This window comes from Nothoprocta perdicaria, unplaced genomic scaffold, assembly GCF_003342845.1.
Source record: "Nothoprocta perdicaria isolate Ctin4 unplaced genomic scaffold, notPer1 scaffold_230, whole genome shotgun sequence".
Classification (NCBI taxonomy): domain Eukaryota; kingdom Metazoa; phylum Chordata; class Aves; order Tinamiformes; family Tinamidae; genus Nothoprocta; species Nothoprocta perdicaria.
The window spans coordinates 1036209-1061191 of record NW_020455456.1 but is presented as its reverse complement, the minus strand read 5'-3'; the positions used below and the strand labels follow the sequence as shown (position 1 = coordinate 1061191).

Genomic DNA, 24983 nt, shown 5'->3' with positions numbered 1-24983 from the left:
CCTTGCTGAGGTGAGGATGGGTGGTAAATGCGACCAGGTTGCCCCAACCCACCCTGCAGGTCGCTAAGTGCCTGTGATTTCTGAGAGGAGGGAAGGGAGGCGYGAGGCAGGGCGCAGGGAAGGGCTGCGGGAGCCCACGCAGCCCCACCAGGCCGCGCGGCGCCGCGCGGGAGGGTCTCTCCTCCCCGGGCCCTCCTCGACTCCGGGCACTTCAGCAAAGGGAAGGGAACCAAAGGACATCAGAGTGGGAGCAAAACTCATTTATATCTCACTGGATAAAAAAAAAGAGACCTAAGAACTAAAAGATAAAGAAAGGGCCTGAAAGAGAAGTAGAAAGAAACCTGCTTCAGATCAAAGGTTTCTTAGAAGTCAAACCAAGCTTTTCAGGTCCATCCGATTTCCTTGTTTTCTGGGACCTCGCTGTGTTGCCGGCCAGGCCGAGCTCTGCTGAACTCGTGCCCGTCGTGYGGAGGGGCTGCCCCACGCGAGACCGGGGGTCCCCACACGGCCGCAAGGTAACACGGCGCACGGAGGTGAGACGAGCTCTGCCTGTTAAGTTCTCTAGCAGGGAACGGCACCAGTTACCACTCGTGCCGGTTCTGTTTCACACAGAGAACATCCTATTTTCATAACCATYGTTTTGCTACCTCACCGTTTGTGAGGGTCTTTCTGCTATACAAAAATTGTCACCCATCACACAAATGAAACTTGACAGTCAAAACGCTTCTTTCTGGAGACCAGTAACAAATGAAAAAGCTTCTACCTGAGGCAGGCAATTTTGGGCAGGGAGAAGGGGGAGGTCATGGACAACCAGAGACCATCTGTGTGTCTTTGGCCTTACTGGAAGGCAGCATCCTGAAAGAGRACAGAAGCTGAGGCCCATCCTGGCTCCATCTGCTGCAGGAGGAGTCCCCCTTGGTGGGTCCCGATGTGGCCGGGAAGCGATGCTCCCACGGGAGGTCAGGGGGAACAAAATGCTGCCGTGAGTGAGGTCCCAAAGCGTCAGGCTTGGGCCCGTTTCTCCTGGCATGTTTAGATCCCCCTCAGCTACAACCCAGCTTGTTTCCTTGTATTTCACTGCCAATGGGAACCTGGGTGACTGACCACCTGCCTCTCCCAACTCACATGAAATATATATATACATATATATAAAAAAAAATATATAAACGAGCAGACACACAAAGCAGCAAAAAACACCCCCGTTAAAAACCAAAAGCACTCGTCTCCAAGCAGACAGCTGCACTTGCAAACCAAACCAAAGCGAGCGCCCGCGCGGCCATGAGAGCTTTGGATTCACCTCGGAAGAGTGATTTGGGATGGGAACACACGGGGCCGAAGCAACGTGTTCTTTCGAACACCGCTCCTCAAAAACACATCACAGCAGCCAYGAGAGACGCCCTATTTTATTTCATTTCCAAGCCCATATGAAATAGCCCAACYACAGCCCTATGATCTTTAAAACCCYTCTTAAAATRCTCSCAGAGCATCAGACGTGAGAACAAACTGGCAACTAATCTGGCGACTGCTCCTGAACAGCAAAACACGGGATCTCCTGGCAGGGCCCTGTCCTCCCAGCCTGTGAACAACAGAGGGAACTGCAGAGAACCACAGAGTGATGCACAAAAGACTAAACCACGTTGTAGGCCTCCTCAGCGCTGCCAAGCTCTGGCTTGCACAGCAATGCCACCTTTCAGCAGCAAAAGGTAACACTTCTTCTTCTATAGATTTCCCAAGTGAATCAAGCCTGGTTGGTAAAAACAGTTTTACAAGCACAAAAGCACCTGCACKAGGACATTTGCTGTTTAAAAAAGAAAAAGGAGAATTATCCTAWGTAATCTGGGCCAGCAGGGCTAAGCCAAGCAGAGCTGCGAGCACAGACTGATGTTACGAACAGAACAAGCAGAGGGTTGAGGAGGCAAATGTCAAAGCTTTCCCTCGCTCAACTTGGGGATCTTTTTGCTCTCTTCCCCCCTTTTCTCCGTGCCCCTGTGCGGTTCTCTCCAGCCCCACAAAACACCTTTGTGTGGAGGCTCAGCTCTTTCCCACAGTGCTGCATTCCCACCCTGGCTTCTCGGGGCGGGTGGAAGTTTTCCACGGTGCCTGGGATAGTGCCCATTCGCACAAAGCATAACCCAAAACCCCAGGAGAAAACCCTGGGAAACCGGTCGGGCAGCGGAGACACAGAGAGCGCTGCGGAGACCACAACGCTGCCTTCTATCCAAAGGAGAGGCGAGCGTGCCTGAAAAGGGGTGTCCAAGATTATCCCAAATCCGCAGAGGAGTCAGATCAGGAGACAGGGAAGCCCTGCCTCGCTCACGGTGAACGGCACACCAGGAATAGCTCTGCTTCACACCCCGTCCTTGCTTCCAGCTCAGAGGYGGCCAAGGCTGAAAAAGTAATAGAACAAAGACTGGAACAGGTTGAAACTCCCACCCAATGCAAATGATTGTTACTTTTCACAGATATACCCTGCACTTGTTTTTTTTTCTTTAATAAACACATTAGCAACACTTGTGTGATTTGCCAAGAATTTTTTTTTTCCTACTTTYCCTCTTGTGGAATCGTTTGCCACATGCCAGCAGAGAGCTCCCAGCACCTGGCTGGATCCTGGAAACAGCAGAAAAAGCAGCTACACAAGGATACCCACAAACCAAGGGCCRAACAGAAGGAATGCTGCTTGTCAGGACCAGCTGAAGTTTGAAGAGGGGTGGAAGATTTTATTACTTTACTGCTCAGGAGCTCGTTTTCCCACCAACAGTGCAGCTGCAGTGACCAATAGTCATTTCTGGCAGGGTACAACTCGTCTCCTGCTCCTCAGAGAGGCTGAATTCATCCATCTCCACTGACACTGGCAATCCTGCTCTGTAAATCCAGCCACGAGAGGATGGATGAATTTCATGTCTGAAGACACCCAGGGTCATGTTTCTCCTTCCTTACAACTGTTTTTAAGCATGCAGCTGTTACTGTAATAACCAAAACTCCTATCAGCAAAAGTRCTGCTGCTCTCCACCGCAGTAACACACTTAAGACAGGGCTTAATTACACACTGGAGCACAACCAAAGGCTTCTTGCTGTAGGTCCGCTGTAACTCCTGTACAGTGCATCAGGACAGTAATGATTTACAGAGGAAAGCAACAGAAAGGAGGGAAGATGATGTAAACCACAGCCCAGAGCTTTTAAAACAGCATTTACTTCGGATGACCTTGAAGATCCAACCCCATTACAATTCTCAGTATGCTGAATAAAAAGGGWGTTACCGAGGAAAGATACAAACCATGATATTCATCCTTTCTGGGGTACCCGTGAAGAAATAAAAATTGAAACTGCTGCATATTTTCAGTTCACAAATGTTGATTAAAATCAACATTTTAAAGTAGAAAAATTAAAACCAAGCAYGTGGATGTGCGTGATGATGGCTGGTTGCTACGGCTGTGAATTTGATGTCTGAATAGAAGCAGCAATTATAGTTTTTATTTCTTTTCAGAACCACAGGCAAGTGAAGCAGCTTGAACCTTCCGGCACCTAAAGCACCAAAGCAGGTGCTCAACACGCGTGGGCAGCAGGGACCGGCACTTCTGCCCCGCACGAGCCCAGAGATGCCATGAAAATACAGGCACAGCAGCACGGAGGTCCTGGACACGGGATGAGGTAGGCTTTTTCAAACAGACAGATGCATCCAAACATCCTGCTTACAGCAGGTTATTTTAACCTAAAATGTCCCCATTCAAGCTGCCGTGAAGCCACAGCCATGGCAAAAGAGCAGGTTTTCTGTGCTGCACATTGTGTGAGCTCAAGGGGCCAACTTCTTTCCGGAAAAGAGGAAGTTAAATATTGTGTGTGCTGGRAATTTTCTATCTCAAATACATATCTGTGATCACTTTCCTTTTTTTTAATGCAAGGTTACACTTCATATCCAGAACAGCCCCGATTTTAGCAGTTTTGCTCTTGAAAAAACAATGGAATAACCCATCCAGAAAGGAAAACCATTGGCTTGTGCTCCAGCTCATGCCCACAAACAGTATTTATATTGCAGCCATGTCCACTTACTCAAGAATAGCCTGATCTACAGCACGGCAGGGACTGGGCCCTGCAGAAGGTCTCCTGGTCCCCATGGGCAGCACCAGCCAAGAGCTGGAGGGGAAACAGAGACCTGGCCCAGCCCAGGGGCAAAGCTGGGGACAAAATCCAGGTTTTCCTGCTTCCCAGATAGTGCTTTCTCTGCTGTAACAAGGGTTGGGGGACCAGCAGCTTGCACACCAGACAGGGCCATTGGGAGCAGCGCAGCAGGGCTGCAGCTCCCACAGGTTTCTGACCTTGGTGCAGCCTCTGAAACATCCCCCCTTACCTAGTGGGGCCCTGAATGCTCCTTTGGGAAAGGAAGGATAAATCAACCTCCGTTTTGACTCGTGATACTTTTCCAAGCAGGATGCATTAACTACTCGCCGCCACCTTAAAATACTGCCCGAGACAGCAGCAAGTGCCCTCAATGCCTGCACGAGGGTTTAAGTCCCTTGCAGACACTCTGCATCTACCGTTTCCAGGGGCCCCAGGTCCCAAAGGCTGGTCACTACCATGCCAAAATTAGCTCCCTTAATCAGGGATATCTTTATTCCTATGGAGGAAATTTGCATGTTCATAAGCGAAAAATAAAGAAGCACAGATTTCTCAGGAGGGAAATAGAAATGCTATGAAAGCATTCATTCCAACCAGTTTAATTACTTGTCTGTGCAGCTCATTGAATCTTCATCACTGAATTGGATTAAAATCACTAGGTCCAAGTAATTCTTCACGCTGAGGTTATGCAGAACCATGTAGCAGGAGGACGAGAGCTTCACAGATGCAAAACCGTAGCTATCTGTAGACATATGATACTTGCAGCTACACAGGTAGCACTAGGATGCATCCACATTTAATTTTACAAAGGACAAATAACATATTCCACTCAAATATTTGARTTCATTTCTTTTTCTAGCGTGCCTATCAAGAGCAAGTTATTGGGGAGGGAGATGTTTAAGAGAACTCTTTGCTTTTCTTCTGCTGAATCAGATTCTGATTCTGTGATTTTAGAAATAATTCCCCATTTGCTCGAGTCAAACACCTGAAGAGCAGGGTGTACAAATCCTTTCTCCTTCCTGCGACCCCTTCCATGATGCTGTCACCTTGACAGGGTCTATCTCTATACMGAAATAATCTCTCTTTGTTATTGTTATCACGAGGACACTCTCACTTCAGTGTCTCCCAAGCCTGAATGAGGCAGGCTACACATGCAGCCTCGCAGAGCTGTTGGCCAGCACGTCCTTGCTCCGTGTGGGAAGCACTCCTTGGATCTGCTTTTTTACAGAGAAAGAGGAAGGTGCAAATAATGAGCAGTAAGCAGTAGTAGCTTAGGTGGTGCACAAATCTCCCTCTGACTCGTGCAAAATGCGTCAGGAAAACGCAGGTGGGTTGCAGTGTTGTTATCATGTTGATAAGTCACTCTAGGTCTGCCTGTCCCCCCAGGGGCTTTTCTGGGCATCCTCACCCTCTGAAGAGAGGGGCACGGCCTGGAGGGTGAGAAACTACAGGCTGGTGCAACGCCTTCCTTCCACGGGATTTCACCCTGTCCTCCAGGACACGGCCCCTTTCCTCTCAGATCCCCTTTTCCCTCCGCATCCTTGAGCTCTGGGTCGGAGTCAATGACCACTTGCATCAAGCAGCTGGACTGATACCTCTCATGCAGTCCAGACTTCAGCACAACTATGACAGACGTCCCTCCTGCACATCCACACTGTTCCCAGAAGCTGCCATCCAGATTTTCCAAAGGACCCAAACACTGAGCCTCTTCTCAATGAAGTCAGGACACARACCAACCAACTCCCATTAAAGACACCTGGGGGCAACTCTAATTTTAAGCACATAGACAGGCAGCCTTTGGCCTATCTTGCATGGCCAAATACCCCAATGAAATCAGTTGACCAGCCCCATCCAAACGTCCAAGACCACATCTCTGCGACACCAGCATGTGAGGACCTTTCCTAAAGTGGCAGCAGCCTCTTTAAGGACCAGGATGAGTACTGGCCTGGGAAGTGCTCTCCACCTTGCTCTGTGATCACCCCCATTGCCCAGACAAGGCAAGTAAGAGGGCAAAGAGACCATGGTCTTGCCCAGCATCACACTGGAAGTCTCACAGAGCCACRGGTTATATCCAGGCTTTCCATGCCCAGGCTACTGCCCTGTCTTCTGATAATTAACATCATCCGCTTGAGCAAAGAGTTAAAAATAGCCAAGAGCTCCTCAAAAGGGATGACAGTCTCCCTTAGGCGTCAGTGAGCCACCAGCAGTGTCATGAACTCTGCCATCACAACCCATACTTGCCACTCATCTCAGAAGAGGAAATAAAGGTCTGGAGATCAAAGGGCTGAGCTGGCTGCCTTCCCTTAGGGGCGACGCATCCGGCCAGGTCACGCACGCGGTGGCTGAAGGTACCGTTCTCAGCAGCTGTGAGGAGACGCAGCCACCAGCAAAGCGGTGCCACGTCCTCCTGATCTTCTCCTGTCTGAGGGCTACAACACCAGAACATCCCCACTTCCCTGAATGCTGCAAAGTCCAGTATTTTAGGCCAAAAGAAATGGAAGCTCCCTGTGAAAGCAACCTTCTTGTGTTGACACCCAGCTCACCTTGATCGGAGTCTGTAAATACACTTCTCCTCACCCCAGCTCTGAAGGCCTTAGGAGTCCTACACCACACAGAGATGATCCATGCACCTTTCCACCAAGGGCATGGTTTTTTTTCTGCTTTTGGTAATGCAAGGCAAGAGTTCCTAGCAAGCATCACACCATCCCTTCACCTGTCCCTCAGTCACCTCCGTGGTACATCCTGGAAGACTGCCCTTCCAAGAGATGCTCAGCTACACTGCTTTCCATTGCCCTGACCTACGTCAGGGTGACAGGCAGGACAGTCCTGCCTTGCCATACAGCATACGGAGGGTTTGGGTGGCCGCGCATTGTTGTTAAGTGTCGTTCTTGGTTATCCGTGTGGCAGGAAGGCCAAAGGCGCCTGTTGCTCGGGATCGCAGCACCGGAAGGGCTTCCTTTTCCTCTCAGTAGTGCCTTTGCCGCCTGGCTCGGTGCCGCTGCCCAGGGCGCCTGTCCATGGCCTGGCYGCCAGCAGGACTTGGCTGGGCCACAAAGGAGCTTTGTGTGGAGCAGGACACGGCGCCCGGCGCTGCTGCCCGTCCTGCCGCCTCGTCACGCAGGGCCGCGTTCCCAGGGCTCGCTCAGGGGCAGCCCTCCCTCCCCAGAGCAACCCAAAGGAGGACGAGGAAAGGAAAGCAATGCACATCTAACAAAACCCCACCACACACCAAGCCACGAGGATTAAGAAAGACTCCCTTGCTCAGCCRTTCTCCAGTTTGCCAGGTTATTCCTGCCCTCAGGAGGCAGCGTTTCCCCAGGCTGCCCATCAGTGAGGGTCCCTGGGAGCTGCCAGCACCCATGGGCTCTGGTGTGAGGACACCAGCACRTGGGGCAGGGGCTGGAGTGCACACACAAACCTCAGCACGATATGGTAGGTAGACAGAGCAGGCTGGGATGCCTTCTGTGCGAACCACACACGTGGAAAAACATGATAATAAAAGAGCTGAGTGACTATCGGGTCACTCAAACCATTTATGCCCCTGTTTGAGAGAAATGGTACTGCTGTTTGAAGCRAGAAGCGTAAGGGAACGAACAGCCTTTGCAAGGGAGGCTTCATAAAAGCACACGAGTAAAACATTCTCAGGCTCACGCAGTCAGTCCTGCAGCAGAACTTCCCTGGAGCGCCTCGAAGGGGAGAACGTTTGTCCCTTCCGTTCCTCATTTTGAGCATCCCGGGACACAGAGCGGCTCCCGCTTCCAGGGTCTGGCTCCGAGCCCTCRGACGCGCTGGCGACTGCCCCTCTGGGGCCGCGCGTCACCCCGCGGCGCTCGCGGCGCCCTGGGCTGGCGGCAGCACGGCCAGCCGGCAGAACGGCCCAGCGTGTTTGAGATCACAGCACCTTAACTTGCAACCAAGTGCACCCGACAGCTACCGCCTCCTGCCTCCTCCCAGCCGCCTTAATTTGGGTTTACTCACTACTCCCCGTGCAAAAAACAACAACAAAAAAACCCCAAACCCCACAAACACACACACCAAGAAAGAGTCATTAGAGCGTTACAGGCACCGGCCGCTTTGTCTCTCTGGGGCTGATTCCCCTCAGGCTGCTTCACAGYGCGTCCAGATGAACAAATTGTAGCAATGTTTCTTGAGCAACACTTCAGAAATGCAGGAAAAAGAAAAAAGGGAACTGCTTATTACAAACACTTCTTGCTGAGGAATATCTGCCCAAAGCCTTTTTGAAGCCGGGTTTCTCCTCCTGGTCAGGAGGAGTGGGAGGGATCTCCTTTTCAAAAGCAAAGGCTGGTTTATCCACATAAAGAAAGTGTGTCCCTTGGGAAACATGTCTTGGTCGCCTCTTACAAGGTCAACTGATTATTTTGGATTGCCTTTGGTATGTCAGAAATCTGTCACTGAGCAATTTCACTCCCTTAAAAAGGMAGCCAAAGGAACTAATTTGTATAATTTCCTAGGCATAATCGATCCTCCCCCAAAAGCAGCGTCCCAGGAGCTCCCCRCTCTCCACAGAGCTCTCGCCAGACTGCGCCAAACACAACAACTAAAGGAACCCTCAGCAGGCAGAGGGACAAAAACTGGAATTAATTCAATCAACAGCTAATCTCGCCTCTATCTAGGTCAAGGGAGGGAAAGCAGGATCTGAGCTGAAGTTTGCAGCCCTCCATAAGCCTCATTAGGTCGGTTCTCCTCTGTGCTGATCCGCGCTCCTCTCAGCCTGCCTCCCCCTCCGCATGCCCAAGCTCTCCCAGGTGCCGGATCAGGGCCTGCTCCAGTACCTGCTTTCCAACAAGGGCAAAGGGAGGAGAAGGGAAAGCGCTGAGCTCTTCCCGCCCGGCTCCGCAGGACATGGCGCCGCACTAGGCCTCAGGGTCCGTGAGGGAAGGCGCTACCCTGGTGCTACGCCRTGTTGCTTCCGAATCCAAGCCCTGGCACACGGAGAGGGTCTCCTGGCAGGCAGGACATGGCCGACACTGCGGGAGGTGACCAGGGACGGCCCCAAAGCCTCGTGTCTGGAGCCCCCAGAGCCTAGATCAGCCATGAGGCGGCGGCACGGGAACCATCCCGCTGCGTCCGGCGATGCCAACACCGGCTCGGGCGGGAGTGAAGGGTGTCCCTCCTCCAACACAGCGTGACGATAATCCGTAACATGGCCTGCCAGAACCACGCGTGGGAAACAGGGATGCGGCCAGAGAGAGGCCCCAGACGAACAGCCCCTCGTCCYTCCCTCGCTTCAGCTCTCACTCCTCCCCCTGCTCCAAAAGGGGCTCCCACCAACACCTCCTGACAACCCAAACACTCGTGCATGGTGCTTGTCTGCCAAAACCTACGGGTGCTCCTCCCAAGGGAAGGGGAGGGGGGAAATCCCCAATTCACTGCACTGATTTTAAGGGCAGTTTGGGCCAATTTGGGTCATCTCCCTGCTCTGCTATGTTTGTGAGATTTTTCCCTTGCTTTTCCTTGAGGGAAACAGACACCACCAAGCCAGCACAAACCCGGTGCACTGTGGCAGCTCTTTCCATGGCAACCCTCTAGCACACCCGTGCAGCTTTTTGCATGGACCTAACTGCAAAGGAAGGAAGAAGGGCAGAGAAAAGAACACGCTGGAATGCTCCAGCTTCCAGCCACGAGCCCTGCCACGCCAGGACRCAGGAGGCATCACAGAACGGCAGTGCTTTCTGCAGCTGCTCAGTCACCTGCGGGTTGGTTGCCCCTTTTTGATGCACAGTCATSAAGCACAGCACAATTTTTGCTCTTTTGGAGGTGCCCCGGCTCCTGCCAGCACCGTCAGGACCCGCTCTCCGCCGCTGCGAGCTCCCCCTCTGCCTCCAATATCCATCGCTGGCAGCTGCACCTGATGCTCTGCTAGCACCAACCTGTGATTGCTTCAGCATCCATTAAACATGGGCTATGGCTTCCAAACTTGCCTCTGCAACCACACATTTTTCTCTGACATCCCCTCCGCCCTGCCCTCCGATGAATAGTTTAGAAATTCAGCATCCCCAGACATGTGTGAGAGCTGAGGCCTCCAGGCACATCTTGTCTTTGGCTATTCTTCAACCCAACCATGCTGCCAAATCCTTTGTGCAGCTCCTCAGGACCCAGAGCTGACACAAGRCAGCTCCCAAGGAGTTTTCTCCTCTCAGGCAGCACTCTCTCTCCTGCGAGGTCCTGCTTAAAGCGCTCTGATTATCCATCCTGCAGCAGTCCAGGTTATTCTTCTGGARGCTTTATGTGAAAGTTTGATTTCACAACCACTCCTGAGGTTTAGAAARAGATTTGTGTTCTACTAGCTGGATAAAAGTGAGAGTTGATTTCCCTCCCCGCCCCCAACCGCACCTCACCCTAAACCCAAATGAAAAGGGGAAGGACAATAGCCCAGCAGCAAAGGCTGGGGATGGCTGAGATCCGAGGTCTCTACTCTTCAAGCTGGAGCAGAAACTCAAAGCCATGTCTCTGAGGAACATTCAGACCATACTCCCTCAAACCCACTTGGTGCTTTAGACATCTTTCCTGTCAAAAGCTTCAGCTAAGCATATTTTTGTAAAGAGTTTCCAGTGATTCAGCTTCCTTCTGATGGACAAACTATTGGTCAAAAACATTCCCTGAAACAACTCGAATCTCAAGACTGTTCTGCAATGCTCAGTGAGTTAGAACAAGACTTTGTTCCTCACCTGGAAGAGGAATCCCCCCTCCCCAAAGAAACAAACCCTAATTCTCAAGTTACCCATTTCTTCTCTCCCAGAGATTCCTTTGTCTTCATTATTTGTCTTGTGGAAATGACCTGCATCCCCTCTGATACCTTTTGCCTTCTCAGAGTGCAAACAAGGAGCTCTTAAAATCCCTTCCTTCCCACATGAGGCAGGCACAGGATGAGTTGTGTCTCCATTTCCCCTTTTGAAAGATTCCCTTCTAAAGGAGAATTATCCCTTGTGAGGTACTGCAATAGGCAGGAAAGCAGCCAAGGAATTTAAAAATGCTGCAGAAACTCTAATGGAAAAGTCATCACCAAATCAAAGAGCCCTCTCTGAACAGAGAATTAAAATAAAGTGAATATGATGAAACGCAACACAATTGCACACAGCACTGCTGAGGAACTGGATGAAGCTGAAGGTGGCTCCCAGACCTCTCTCCTCTCAAAATCCTGGTGGTTCATGCAGGAGTTTAGCTACATCCAGACCATCCTGGGCTGCGGGAAGGGCTGGGACAGGCAGGACAGACTGCCCAGAGTTGATTCTTCTCCCATATGGGGCCACATTGTCTTGGTTAGTCCCTTTTGTCACCTGCCAATGCTCTGATGCAGCATCTCCAGCTGTTGGGTAATGATGGAAGATGACACTAAAGAAGCTTCAGGGACTAACGACGGCTGTGGGACWTCTTTAGCTGTTGTTTCACCAGGAGTGAGAAAAGAACCATTAGTATTAGGTCTATCAAGACAAGCAGTAAAGGGCTTCCCCACCCCCCTAACTCCTTTTCATTTGTTTTTAGTTCCAGATCTTGTTCTTGCAAAATCAAATTTAAACAAGAGCAGAACCAATTTCACTCCTTTTCTAAGTCAGCCTAACTCTGCTGAGATCAGTGGCTTTCGACCAAACTATAAAAGCAGGAGACCTGGCCCAGGGTATTTAGTGTACTCCAGTCAGTCTTTCAAAAAGGGCAGAGAAATTTGCTTATTCAAAGGTGAAACAGTTCCATGCTAGTATGGGATGGCAGGAGTCGAGACTGCCCAAGGATCTCTGCAGCGCTTCAAAAGCCGAACAATAGGATGGCTCATGCGGTCCGCTCAGTATGCGACGAATTTGGGTGTTGTGAAAGAGGCCCTTCCCAATGCACTTATCAGCACAGGGCGGCAGGAATGCGGCCGACCTCGCGGGGCCTGTCCTGGGCACGCAGCACGGCGAGCTGCAACATGGACCGGGGCACAAAGCCTGGAGAACCACAAGTTTAACCCACCAGAAGGAGCCTTGGATGGGATCCAAGCCTCACATTTTAGAGGAACCGAAGCGCTCAAGTCTGAGGCTTTTCATGACGAACACATACTGGGCAAGGAAAAAAAATTAAGACGAGATTTCTACCAGATCCAGAGGAAGAAAACAAGAGGGTGTTAGTTTAAAAACCTTTTTCCTCCTTGAATATCATCAGTTCAACATACACTATTTATATTGAGCTATGAAATGACAGCACACGCCATGGCTGTTTCTTTTGGGTGCAGCTAATGCCAGGGAAGGAGCACCTTTGATCCCAGCCCTCCCTTTGCTCCCAGCCCTCCCTTTGCTCCCATTTCTGAGTGGCTTGAAAAAAAGGCCTTCTGAAGATACACACGAGTAGGTCAATCTTTCCCAGCAGGTAGGAGAGGTGTAAATCAATTGCCCTATAAAAAAAGAAACCAAAAAAACCAACCCCACCAACCCTGAGGCTTGCTAGGAAGAAATAAAATTGGGGGGAATAAAGGTAAAGATGAAAAGCACCTATATTCTCTTTAATGCAGCACTGAAGTTCTTATGAAGACAGATCACAAAAGTGATAAAAAGGGAAGAAAGGAAAAAGAAAAAGGCATCCCATTGACACCAGCTACAGAGGTTTTCTTTCGAATGGGCATTAGGTCAGCAGGGCACTTTCCATCTCYCCTGCTTACACCAAAGCTTTGATTATGTTACACGTGTGATTTTAATACAGCATTTTTCCTGGTGGGGCCACCAGTTTGTTTTCCAGATTTGTTTCACCACAGGCATTATAGCACGGGGTTTCTCYGCTGGGGAGAGGGGAGAAGCTGGAGTGAGGGGAAAGGAGCAATTTGTGGGTACATGATGCTGGTGGCAGACGTTGGGCTGCACCTCATCTGGCTCCTGGGCTGCTGACAGGTGAAGGTGAGAAAAATGAGGCAGCAGAAGCAAGGGGTCACAAAGGCTGGTAGAAAAGGGAAAAAGGAGAATAAATAGGAAACCCCCAGCTACCTATCATCTGTCCTCCCAAATTTAATGCCACCAGCAGCCTCTTGTCTGTTCCCAAAGCTCAGGCAAGGAACAAAAGAATTCCCATTCTGCTTTACTTTCCAAATCTGACAATGCTTCTCCAATCAAGTCCAGTCAGGATGGGATAAACAGGGTGAATCCCCTAAGAGCTCTCACTAAATTGGCCACTTCACTCAAACACGGCTAAGTTAAAGAAGATTTGCTAGTAGCCAAAGTCAATGTTTAAAGCACTGACTGCAGATTTGGGAGCCGACTTGCAGAAAACCCTACCCTGCAACCTCAGCAATTGCATAATTAAGGCAGTTTTATGCTAGGTTACAATAATTACACACCCTGAAAGAAAATACAGTGCAAAATCCCTGGAAGATGCCACATTACTTGCGCCAGCGCTGCCTCACATTTAGCACCATGCAATGTGCTTCAGTTGAACATGCAACCAAAACAAGCCCAGAAAATGCATTTTTTCTGTGTCTGCTGTGCTCTATGAGGAGCATACACTGGGGGAATTCAGAACGATCCCTGTTTCAGGAGAACACAGTTAATAGCCATTAAGTATGATGCGGATAAAGTCCTTACCTGCCCCGGGAACCTTCAGCATTCACAGTACAGACATAGTGACAGCACAAATGGATGGCATGCAGATTTATTTTGCACTTGAGCAGGTGAAACTGAGGTATGAAAGGGGAAAGAGGCACTTCAGACCCAAGAAGAAACCTCACAACTTGCTGTGTGGGTGACCAAGGGGTTAACACTTGGTCATGGTGGTACTTCACAAGCAGCAAGATGGAAGTGAGGATACTTTTTCAATTTTCCTTTTACATTCCCTGTAGATTTTATTCCAGGAAATCACTGTTACGTGAATGCTATTACTAAATGACATTTTGCTCCCATTATCTCAGACTCTTGTTGGCATGTATGTCAAATGACTCACCATATGTTTAATGACATGCAACACGTTAGCTCAAATGCTCTCTAGTAATGCAACACGCCAGGAAAACCTTTTTTTTTTCCCTTTTATGCTGCAAGTTACAACTCAGAAATGCCTCACTTAGTCACACAGCCTTCATCCAATTTTAAGATCTCCCATGTAGATTTGTCCTGACAACAAAGGAAAACCTCTCGAGGCACATAAAACTTCCTTGCATGAATCTGAGAAAGACAGACCAACTACTCTCCTAGATTTTATATGAGTTCGTGCTCACCTTGAGCCAACCCCTGCCGTGCCGAGGATGCAGTTGGCACCAGTCCTCTGCCCAAGAGGGTCTCTGACAAGGAGCAGCAGAGAAATATCACATATCCCCAGTAATCAAATGGCAAAGGAATGCACAGGCCACCACTGGGCGTCCATGTAGCCATGCACTATCAATTACCCATTTTTTGGGGGGGGGGAGAAAACAAAACAGAACAAAAAGAGACAGACAAGTTCACTCAGAAAAATACAACATTGCCCCTTGCAGAACTTCCAGTTGCTCGGATTAAAAACTGGCTTTTCTACAGCAGCCGCTGCTGCTTTCAATTTCAAGTTTTCAAATGAGTTCCGTATGCAAGTCTCCTAAGTAAATTAATAGGACCCCAAGAGCTCAGTGTCCTGSAAAAACAAGTCTTAAGCGTTTTGTACAGGTGTATGACACAGCCCTGGAATTACATGCTGGCAAACGCACCGGSTATGATGTTATCTGGGCCTGCGCCATCCCTGCCAAGGCTCCCAAGGGCGAGAAGAGCAAGGGAAGAGGCCAGCACACAAACATACCCCGAGATCTTTATGCAACACCCCGACTTGCCTTACTGAGGCAGGCAGGAYGACCGCAGCTATCACCAAGCATGAGCATGTTGAGGCCATCAGCTCACACGAGGAGCCAGGCACCGAGCCTGGCGCAGGCCAAAGAAAGACAATGCGAGGGGTCAGAATCGAGGTATTTTGAAATCKGCATTTGTTGGGAAATTTGTAGGTTGGAAAGCTTCACAGAAGCAGTATTTTTTGCCGGAGGATTTCAATAGCCAGAAGATGGCAGATACTGCATCCCTTAATGCTCCAGACACTGTGAAGTCTCAGAACAAGAGCCAGGACGACAGACTCCACTGCACTGATGTCCCAGTATCGTGCTGTAACAAGCCTAAGAGAAACTCTTGCCTTTGAGCCTCCCGGGAGAAGTAACATTTTAAATACATGTGTATTACTGTCCAGATACTTGACGGACACACTGTATTAGCTGGGAGATAAGAGACATTAAAAAACCATGAACCAGAAACAAGCAGAGAGGGATTCTTCTTTGYGGCATAATTGCCCAAGTCTATTAGAGCTCTTTCACTGGCCATGAAGACTTGCAGTTAAAAATGTTGGATGGAGGAGTGATGAAGCCCTGAATTGCAGGATAGAAGGCCAGTGTGAAGGGCTCACGAGCACAGCAGCGCACGGTGCCATGGCCGCAGCTGAGCACAAGCAAATCTGCAAACTAGGCCACGGCCTCCGCTGTGACTCGAGGAGCGACTGATTGATGCTGACAGAGGCGGCGGGTGGGAAGGGGCAGCGCCGCGAGCCGACATCCCTGCGGGAATGTTCGAACCACCCCGTTGGCTCCAGCAAGCGCCCTGCGCTCGGCTGTGGAGCGCTCGTGGCGTAAGGGAGGCCGCTACGAGACTCGCTTGCGTAGGGGTGTAGAGATTCTCATCCTTGAGAGCGAGATTGATCAAAATACCCACTCCCAGCCTCAGCTTGCTGCTTGTTTTGATGCTCACGCTCCTCTAGCATCACCTACCTCCTCAAGCCGACCACAGGGGATGCACCAAATGCTTCCCCCTTACCGTCTGCCTGAGGATGCGGCCCCGCTGTGTCGCTATTGCACAGCGGGGCCGCATCCTCAGGCGGACGGTAAGGGGGAAGCATTCCGTTTCATGAGGCCGAACCCATTTCTCTTGCCTTGTCGGCCTCAGACGGTGTCACAGCCAGGTCTCCGCTGGGAGACACATGTTGCTGCCCTCCCTGCCGCGCCACCACCAGGGCTGTACAGACATGGCAGCACACGCCAACATCACCCACYGCCTTTGCCAGGATCCCTCAGATCTCTAAGGGTGGGACAAGGTGCTACAAACTGTAGCAGCTTTAAACTACTTCTAAGATGCAAGGCTTAACCCCAGTGTCTTTGTCCCCACGAGTCAGGACTAGTRCAAGCCACAAGCAGATAGCCCAGAGGACACAACTGCAAGTGACACAGCGGGAACTGTGAGACTCCACGATCCTCACGACACAGACTTCAAGTTTTCATAGACAGTGAAGCAAGTTGCCTTCTTACGTGCAAAAGTGCTCTTATTTCTATAGYAACAAACCAAAACACAGCTTATCACAACAGCAGGCAAGCAGCACATGGTACACAGCTGCAAAAGGCTGAAGCTCCCCTCCTTTTAATAATACACACCGAGAGGGAAGCACTTATAATAACCCTTATTAATGGTGAATTCTCTTCCCCCTACCCCAGGGGCAAGCCGTGGTCACCTTACCTCCTTGAAAGTGCTTTCTTTTCCCCTTTAGTGCCTTGCAAATATTTTTAAAGGGGCTGATCTTGGCACATTCAAGCTCTGTGAAATTTGGTCCCAACTTCCACAAAAGATYAAGGAATAAAGGGATGCTTTTCTGTATACTCCTCTAGTCACAGCAATGGCCTGTTCACGGTCACTCAAGCGGCTTTGAGATACAAGAAAGCCCTCAGAAAAGAAGGTCACACCAGGAACAGAAATCCACTGAACTGCTTTAAAAGAGAAGGAAGGAAAACCCACCCCTTTGTGGTAAGAAATGGCTATTCCTCCTATGTGAGTGTGGTTTGGAGAGCACAATAAACACAACAGAACTCCCTAYGCTGGAGCTTCAGGCTTCTTCTGCAATCGACCATGAACACCAGCTGTGCTCACCCAACCTACACACGCTCAGCCTAGCACCCAAAATGCAGCTACTCTGAGCATCACTGGGTTTGACCCGAGCACCCTGAGCTGGGCTTCAGAGAGCAGCCAGCACGAYTGCAGCAAGGTGGACACACGCAAGCTGCACTCTGCTAAGAGCAGGCAGGAGATGCCCCAGATCTGCTTACACCTGGAGGCAGAGCCACCAGGAAAATCCCTGGGGATCTCCCCTTGGCAATTTACCTGCTGCTTTCTGTTGTCTGCCTCGATGCAGCGTGTTGAGTCACAGGAGCCCCATGCTGACARGGAGCTTGACTGAGCAGAGGAGGCCCAGCTAGGGACCTGGCCTGGAAACACTTTCTAACCTGCTTATGTCTGTGGCAATGCTTTTATTTCCCTCATATATCACATTTCAGCTTAACACAGCTTCTTCAGTGAAACTCTACCCTACCTGAACAAAAACACAGGTTCATATCTCAACTTTTTCTTCTAAGGTAATTCTAATTTATTCCTAGTAGTTTTCTTTTCACCACAACTTCACTTTTAGCTACTTATTCTCCCCCCACCACATGATAATGAGTTTAAAAATCACTAGTAAGGATCACTACCCATGCCAGTCACTATCACCAACCACTGCTGGAAATCTTGTGCCACCCTGCCTAAGTCACCTCAACAAACAAAATTAGGGGCTTTCAAGGAACATCTACAACACCTCCCACTCGCAGTATTACAGTGGTAATGACATTACCACCATCATCGTGGTTGCAGTAGTATGGCTTTAACATACATAGGAATTTATGCTAAATAAACAGGAAATAGACTGAGAGCCCCCTTTCTCCTCCTGACCGGCTTGAGGAGTTTTGGCAAGTCTTTTGCACCTTAGTTAACATGTCTAGAGAGTGGGCTTGCATATCCCTTTAGGGTATTTAAGCCTTAACACCTACATGTGAACAGTGTGAGACAGAATAAGCGTGTTGCTTTGGAAGGGAAACTCAAAACACTTGTGACCACAGCAGCAGAAAGAGCGAGAACACCCTCCAGCCTGGGACACCATTGCAGCCTGCACATAGAAATGGGCAAAAAGCCTGTGGACTTTCCTGTAGGAGGGCACTTCTCTTACCTAACTTTTGCCTTCTAACATATGGCCTCATCATTCGTGGGCAGTCACCCACTGAGACTTATCTGCTGCCCATCTTGAACATCCATCTTCAGGCAGCGTGAAACATCTCTGGAAAAGGCCTGGCCTCAGCTGGTTACAGGTGGCATGGACAGCTACTGCTCAACTTCCCACAGCCAGTTAGCTGGGGTGAGAAGCTTTGTGCTCCCCTTGTGCAAAAGCTGGGATAACAGTCCCATCCCAGCCATTGGGAGCACAGAGGCTCAAAGACAAGGACCTGGCAAGACATGGTGGTACGTGACGGCATTACCTAGAACAGCATCAAACTCCTCCAAACAAGTCAAATCACTAAGYGGCCTTCCCCACCCTTCAAGAAATGAGGCGTCTAAGGGATGTGATTCAGAGAGATTCAAAGTGTGCAATATTAATCATGGAAAAATCAGGGCTGGGAAGGAATCCCATGAGATCAACACATTTATTTCATTATTGTATCACAAATGACATTAAGTAGCCACTAAGTCCCTTAAGGCAGAATTCCTGCATAAAAGCATCCACATTTACCAAGCACGATAGAACCTGTAAGTGTTCTATAAATAAGAGGTATTTACAGGGAAAGCTGTTAAATATTTATTTTTCTCTTGAGACCGAGTTCTCTGTTCATTTGCCTCCACTGCAGACGCTCGCAGTATTAGGGAGCAAAGGAGCTCACCTAAAAAAAGACTAGGACTCARTCCAGAGCCCAATCTGGACCCAGCACCAGCCTCCTCGACAAGCTGCCGAGGGAAAAGCATCCAACCTGACACGGAGGGAGTAYGAAGAGAACAAAACAGGAATGATCTCATCCGGCAGGCAAAGGTAGAGCAAGGAACTCCAATGACAAAGAAGAGTTTAATAAATGCTATCACACCACTCTGTCCTTATATAGCGAGCTTGGCATTCTGCATTAAAGAAGTGACAACCTTCAATTGCTAAGTGTAACTGCAGATTTGCATTACATTTGCTTTGTGTCTTGGGAACAGGCATGTATTTCTCACAACTAATGAATTACAGCGATTTATTTATTTATTTTAAAAGGAAGTTAACAGTTCCCAGGGGGAGGAGGGTAAGGGGGAGGGAAAGGAGGAGGAGGAGAGGAGAAAGAAAAATAAAAAAAAAAGAAAAAAGAACAAAAGCAACTAAAAAAATGTGGCTCTGAAATACACTTCATCACTAACCCTTTGTAGTAGCAATTGTAATAGCTTTTACTCCAGCGTGCCAAAAGCAGAGTTTTAATTAAATATTAAAAAGCTATTTGTTAAAATAATGTTACCATAGCAACTAGAGAAAGCCAAAATACCCCGGTGCTTCTGACTCACGGCGTATTAATCAACCACCAGCCATTATATAATGAGCAGCCCCCTGCACGGGCCGTCGCGGCGGTCCCGGCGGCTGCGGAGCAGCCACGCGGTGCTGGACTCTGCCCTCCTGCTGCAGCAGGCGTCTCTCGCCCACCCCGCTTTGGACAGCGTCGCCAGAGATGGGGATATGCCCAGGAATCGTGTGCCCAAGTATTTTCGGGTAGTCATGGATTAGAGCATCTCCAGAGGTCCCTTCCTACCTCGACCCTTCTGAGGAAGGAGCTGRCGAGGGCAGCTCGAACGACAACTCCTCTCATGTCAGCAGCAGGGAGAGGGTCTCACAGGTTGTTCCCAGGACATCCTGGTCAACACTTTCTCGCCACACACCCAACTTGCACCAGACATCTGTAAAGTTCTTTTTATTATTATTATTATTATTTCAACTCTTTCTTGCAGTAGATGCCTTCCTTCTAGCAGGCCACCTGTGCAAAACCTCAGCAGAGGCAACTAAGCCTCGCAAGTGCAAAACAGCTCTGTGGCCTGCCCAGAAGAGATTATTTCAGTTGGAGCATGAGGCAGGTTCCCAATTTTATAAATTTTATAAATGGGGAGATTTGGGGAATCTGCCTCATGCTCCAACTGAAAAGCCCTTCCACTCCCCTAGCCCACGTGGTCCCCATGCTCCGGCCTCTGGAGCTCCAGTCCTCCAGCCATCAGAGCCTGCTCAGTTGGTGCTGGCTCCTTCTGCCACTGGGAAAAGGAGCTTGACTCTGATGGACTCAGGATGTCCAAGTGCYCAAAATAACATGAACTTGGGAAAGGAGGACGAGAGGGAGAAGCAAAGCGTTGCTGTTCAACATGAGGGAGGGCTGTCCTTCCTCCCCCCTCAAATCTGTTCTGCTCATTCTGTTCTGCCCAGCACTCCTCAAAGGAAAATAAGTCCCTCACGATGTACTTATTAATCAAAAGGAATGCACTGAATATTGCAGCATTTGTATGCCAGCTTCGGTTGCCTGCTGCTTTGTTTGGGTGTCACAGGCTGTGACTATGACAACCACGAGCGGTTACTGGACTGATGTCATGTGTGACATCATGCGCTATGGAAAAGAAAGGGAAGAAGAGACACTTCCAAAAAGGAAAAAAAAAAAAAAAAAAAAGTCCATATGGAACAAAACCCACTTTCTATTCATCAAGCTCTGCCAACTCCCCTCACACAAGCAATGTCCTGAGGGACCATGAYGGTGGTGGGTGCTGCTGGAAAATCAGACAGGATCAGCCCCCAAGTTGTCCGTGTCAGGCTGGCGCTGAGCTTTCTGGAAAACCCGTGGTTGTCTTTRCCCTCCTCTCCAACTTGCATGGTAGTGAGTGCAGGTTCACACTCCTGTGCAGAGGAGCTCTTCACTCTCTTCTAGCTGAGGAGCCACCCTGTGATCTGCTAGGGGTGCTCCATCTCCACCTAAGCAGAGGTTAAAGCAGGAACAAAGGGGTTTAGCTAAGCCTARCTTCCCCAACTAAATTTATTGTGCTCTCCAACAAATTTCTCCTCCCCATCTGCCTTCTTTAGGTACATCAGTACTCCCCTTTTAAAAGCAAACACAGTCTGACCACAACAACACGGCAACCAAGTCCAGGGGAAGCACGCCAGGGATTTGCGATRACGAGCGCCCTGCAGAGAGGTGGGTTTCCTGTTGAAGTGACCTCCAGTCGGGCTGCAGCCAGAGCCGGATCCATGGCCTCCACAGGAGGCGGCGGCAGCTCTGCTGCCTCGTTGTGCACAGTCATCCCCGCGCGTCGCGCCAGCGCTCCGAGGACACGGCGCTGCCCGAGGCGCTCCGTGCTTTGCSTTTGCTTTCTCAGCAGCAGTTCGTACATGCAGTGCTCCTACTTCAAATACAAGACCAAAAAAAGCCTCCAACCCCCCCCAGCCACCCAAAGGAGCATCTCCTTTGCAGTCGCACATTCAAGACAGCGCATGGTGCGACGCCCACGCGAGCTTCCCAGCCAGGTATCAGGGGTGATCTGGTTCAAACTGCATCATGAGAACACAGCTCAGCCACAATAAAAATAAARCCCAGCTGTTTACAGAAAACAGTTGGCAAACTTCATACATTCCTCACGAGAAACACTGACTACGCACTATGAAACGTGCCCGTTCCTGCTGACCTCCCCTGCTTCAGCAGCCTAGTGCCATAGCGTGGCCTCAAGACCCCTCGCTGCTGGCACCCCCAATGAGTAACCAACCTACCAGCTCCTCCTCGTGTGCAGCATCCCAAGGAGAAGTCAGGAATTAGAAGGAGAGGGGAGAACAGCAAAGGAAGTCTCCTTTCTCCATCAAGTCTCTCCAACTTGCATCACACATCCCTGAATGCCTGGTCCCAAAACATTTAAGGGCCACACTAAAGAGCAGTGCAGACAGCAGACACAGAGGAACCAAACTTCCCCAGCTTCAGTTKCTCCCTCACTTTGAGCAGCACAACTTTACAGCAAGCATCACCCTGCTGCAACAGCAGACACTCGCATTCCCCGGCTTCTGTCAAACACGCTCCTGTCAAACACCATTTCACACGCCACAGAGACAGGTGGAGGGGACTTTACAGGCTCCTTTCAGCGCTGAGCAATGACCACACCACACTGCAATCATTTCAGAGCCACCAAAAACATTCACAAGTTACTGGGGCAGCTTCCAAGAAGCAGGCTACTCTCTTTATCTTTCACCCCCTTAAAACAGCTATGAAAGAGCAGAGGCAGACTGCCTGCCTCGGTCAGCATCACAGAATCACAGGATGGTTGAGGTTGGAAGGGATCTCTAGAGATCACCCAGTCAACCCCCTGCTCCAGCAGGGACACCCAGAGCACAGGGCGGCATCCAGGCRGGTTTGGAAGCTCTCCAGAGAAGGAGACTCCACARCCTCCCTGGGCAGCCTGTGCCAGGGGTCTGTCACCCTCACAGGAAAGAAGTTCCTCCTCACATGGAGATGRAACTGCCTGGGTTTCAACTTACACCCGTTGCCCCAGCTTTGCTTAGGCTTAGCTGATAACATCTATCTGACACTGCTGGGCTGCCTCTGGAGAGGAGAGCACCCAACTAAAATGAGTCTCTTGTTTATTCCACTTAGGGCAGCAAAGAGCACCCACRTTCATTAGGACGCTGGGATTCGTTAGGACAGCAGATTAGGAAACGCAAAGCAGAACTGTGCCAAGTTCCATCACTGCCTGCTTAAAGATATATATAAAGCAAACTTCAATTTTGCTTGAAARACAAGTGAGCAGCATTTCTAACATATGGATATACTCAGATTTAGTATGTAAACATGGCACCTTTCTAACAGCTACACCTGAGACAGTTGTGGGTACATCTGCTCAATTTATTCACTCAACCAGTTTCTCCCCACCATGGGTGTGGAAAGAAGCTACAGCCAGTTCTGCACTAGGCATCATAAGCGACTGAGATAAGTACAAACCCACAACTTGATTAGCAAGCCTCATGTGGCAGTTTAGTTGGGAGAAAGCATTTTTGATTCAAAAGAAGAGCGTGAGCTACAAAACTTGAGGGAAAAATAAATACAAGAGATGATTAATTATGAAAACTTCACATCCCTTTTCTCCCTGCTCCTGGACTCATTTCCAGTATCCTTCACAAAAGGCTCAAGATAGGATCCCCTATCCCAGCTTTTTTGCTTACCAATTTCTGAATGCCTGCTAGGTATTTGTTTTTCATTTTTGAGGAGATTTCTAGACTCAGTTTCTTTGTTTCCTTCCTATTAAAAAAACAGCCTTTAAGGCTGATTTCAGTTCGGGGTTTTATTCTACTCTGTCCCAAATAGATTTGTGTTGGTGTAATAGAAAACAGGCTGTATGCCACCAAAATAAAAATGGAAACAAAGTTCTGCTGATTTCCAAGTAACCATAGATTTCCATCACCACAGAGCAAGGGTAAAAATGAGATGGGAATTTAACTGATTTTAAAACTCAAAAACAAACTATGTAACTATTCTACTGGAAAAAAAGAAAAAAGGAAAAAAAAAACCCCACAATACACATACACCTCCTTTGCCCCTCACAAGGCTTTTCTCTAGCCTGGTACAACATCATCATTAAGCCCCAAATCTGATACTCTCAACCAGAAAATTCCTGCCTGTTTCCTCCTGCTTCCTCACACCTGGAGTCAGTACAAAGGACCTACATAAAAACAAACCCAGATCAGCTGCACCCAAACAGCCAGTCTGATTTTTAGCCCTCTTCTTCCACAGCTCAGCACATACCTCCAACTCCAAGAGCTTCCACYTAGGACATATGGCTGGAAATCTCTTGCCAGCCTTCCTTAAGAGCAGTGGTCAGTCCTAGCACAGCCCAGGCTGTCCCACCTGGCCATCCTCCAAACTATCTGCAGCTGGTGGAGCAACCACAGCCCTGGTTCCTCCAGCAACATGGGGGAGAAGCCCATGCTGTCCCTGCCCTTTAAACATATGAGACACAATCCTGCAATGTGGGGGAGAAGCCTATGCTGCCCCTGCTCTTTAAACATAYGAGACACAATCCCCACTGCTTTGGGGCTAGTGGAGGGACCCAGCCATGCAAGTGTCTCACCTGGTACAAAAGCTCCTCTCAAGTTCCTCTGCCTCACCAGCCAGGAGCACCAACACTGCTCCCTACCAGCACTGCTCCTCAGCTACCCTTCTSTTCTGGTAACAGCCTGGGTTGCTTTACAGGCACAAAAAAAACCCCTTGTGGCAGCCTATGTTCCTTGCCCTTTTCATAGTATGCAAGCTTTCTTCCCAAAGAACAACTCCTTGTCTCAACACTCCCAACAAGACTTTTGTCTTTCAAAAGCTGGTAGGGCTTGAAAACAGTAAGCAAGCTTCAGATGGGGTTAATGGTCCATTCTGTGGATCATGTTCTCAGTTAAACACATTCATGTGGTTCCTATCAGCAGTGAGGTAATTATCCAGCCTATGTGGTCATATAGTGCTGACTTTTTTTTTATGGSTTGCAGAGAGATGCTAAAGACATGCAACTGGCTCTGAAATGGTACATTTGCTTGTTCTAAACATTTCTTAAAGTGTCCTTAAAGGCAAAAAAAAAAAAAACCCCAAACTGCACCCACAAAACCCAAAATATTTCTTTCTTTTCCCTCCCAAAGGTTGATTCTTGATTTTCTCACTTTAAAGCAAAATAGAAAACAAAAAAGCTACTCACAGCAGTGTATTTCTTACATCCTGGGAATCTCAGTGTTTATAGTTTGAAGGTCAACAGAAATTCAGATACCTACAAAAGAGGAGARAAATCTGTGTAAGTCAGGAAAAAAAAAAGGTTGAGGAGAAAATAATGTGCATCCATTCCACTCTGACTGGCAATTCAGTGTTTTAAGGAGCATACGGGAATGCTGACAGACAGGAATTCCCACACTCCCATTTTCACTGACCACCATGAGGACGGGAGAGGAGCTTCCAAAGCTCCGAGCCCCAGTCCTGCTGCAGTAACACCATGTTCCTGGGGGTCTTGTGGGGGAAAGACACAYTTGTTCTTTAGGCCAGCAGA

The 24983-nt window shown here is 49.2% G+C and overlaps 1 protein-coding gene across 2 annotated transcripts in view; it reads right to left on the bottom strand.

The window, feature by feature from the left end:
• ZHX2 (zinc fingers and homeoboxes 2) overlaps nucleotides 1-24706 on the bottom strand; it is a 33571-nt gene extending 8865 nt beyond the window's left edge. For both annotated transcript variants that reach the window (XM_026039494.1, XM_026039495.1), the window contains exon 1: nucleotides 24642-24706. The gene's annotated coding sequence lies outside the window, so the exon portion shown is untranslated. The remainder of the gene's footprint in view (nucleotides 1-24641) is intronic.
• Nucleotides 24707-24983: the final 277 nt, after the last annotated feature.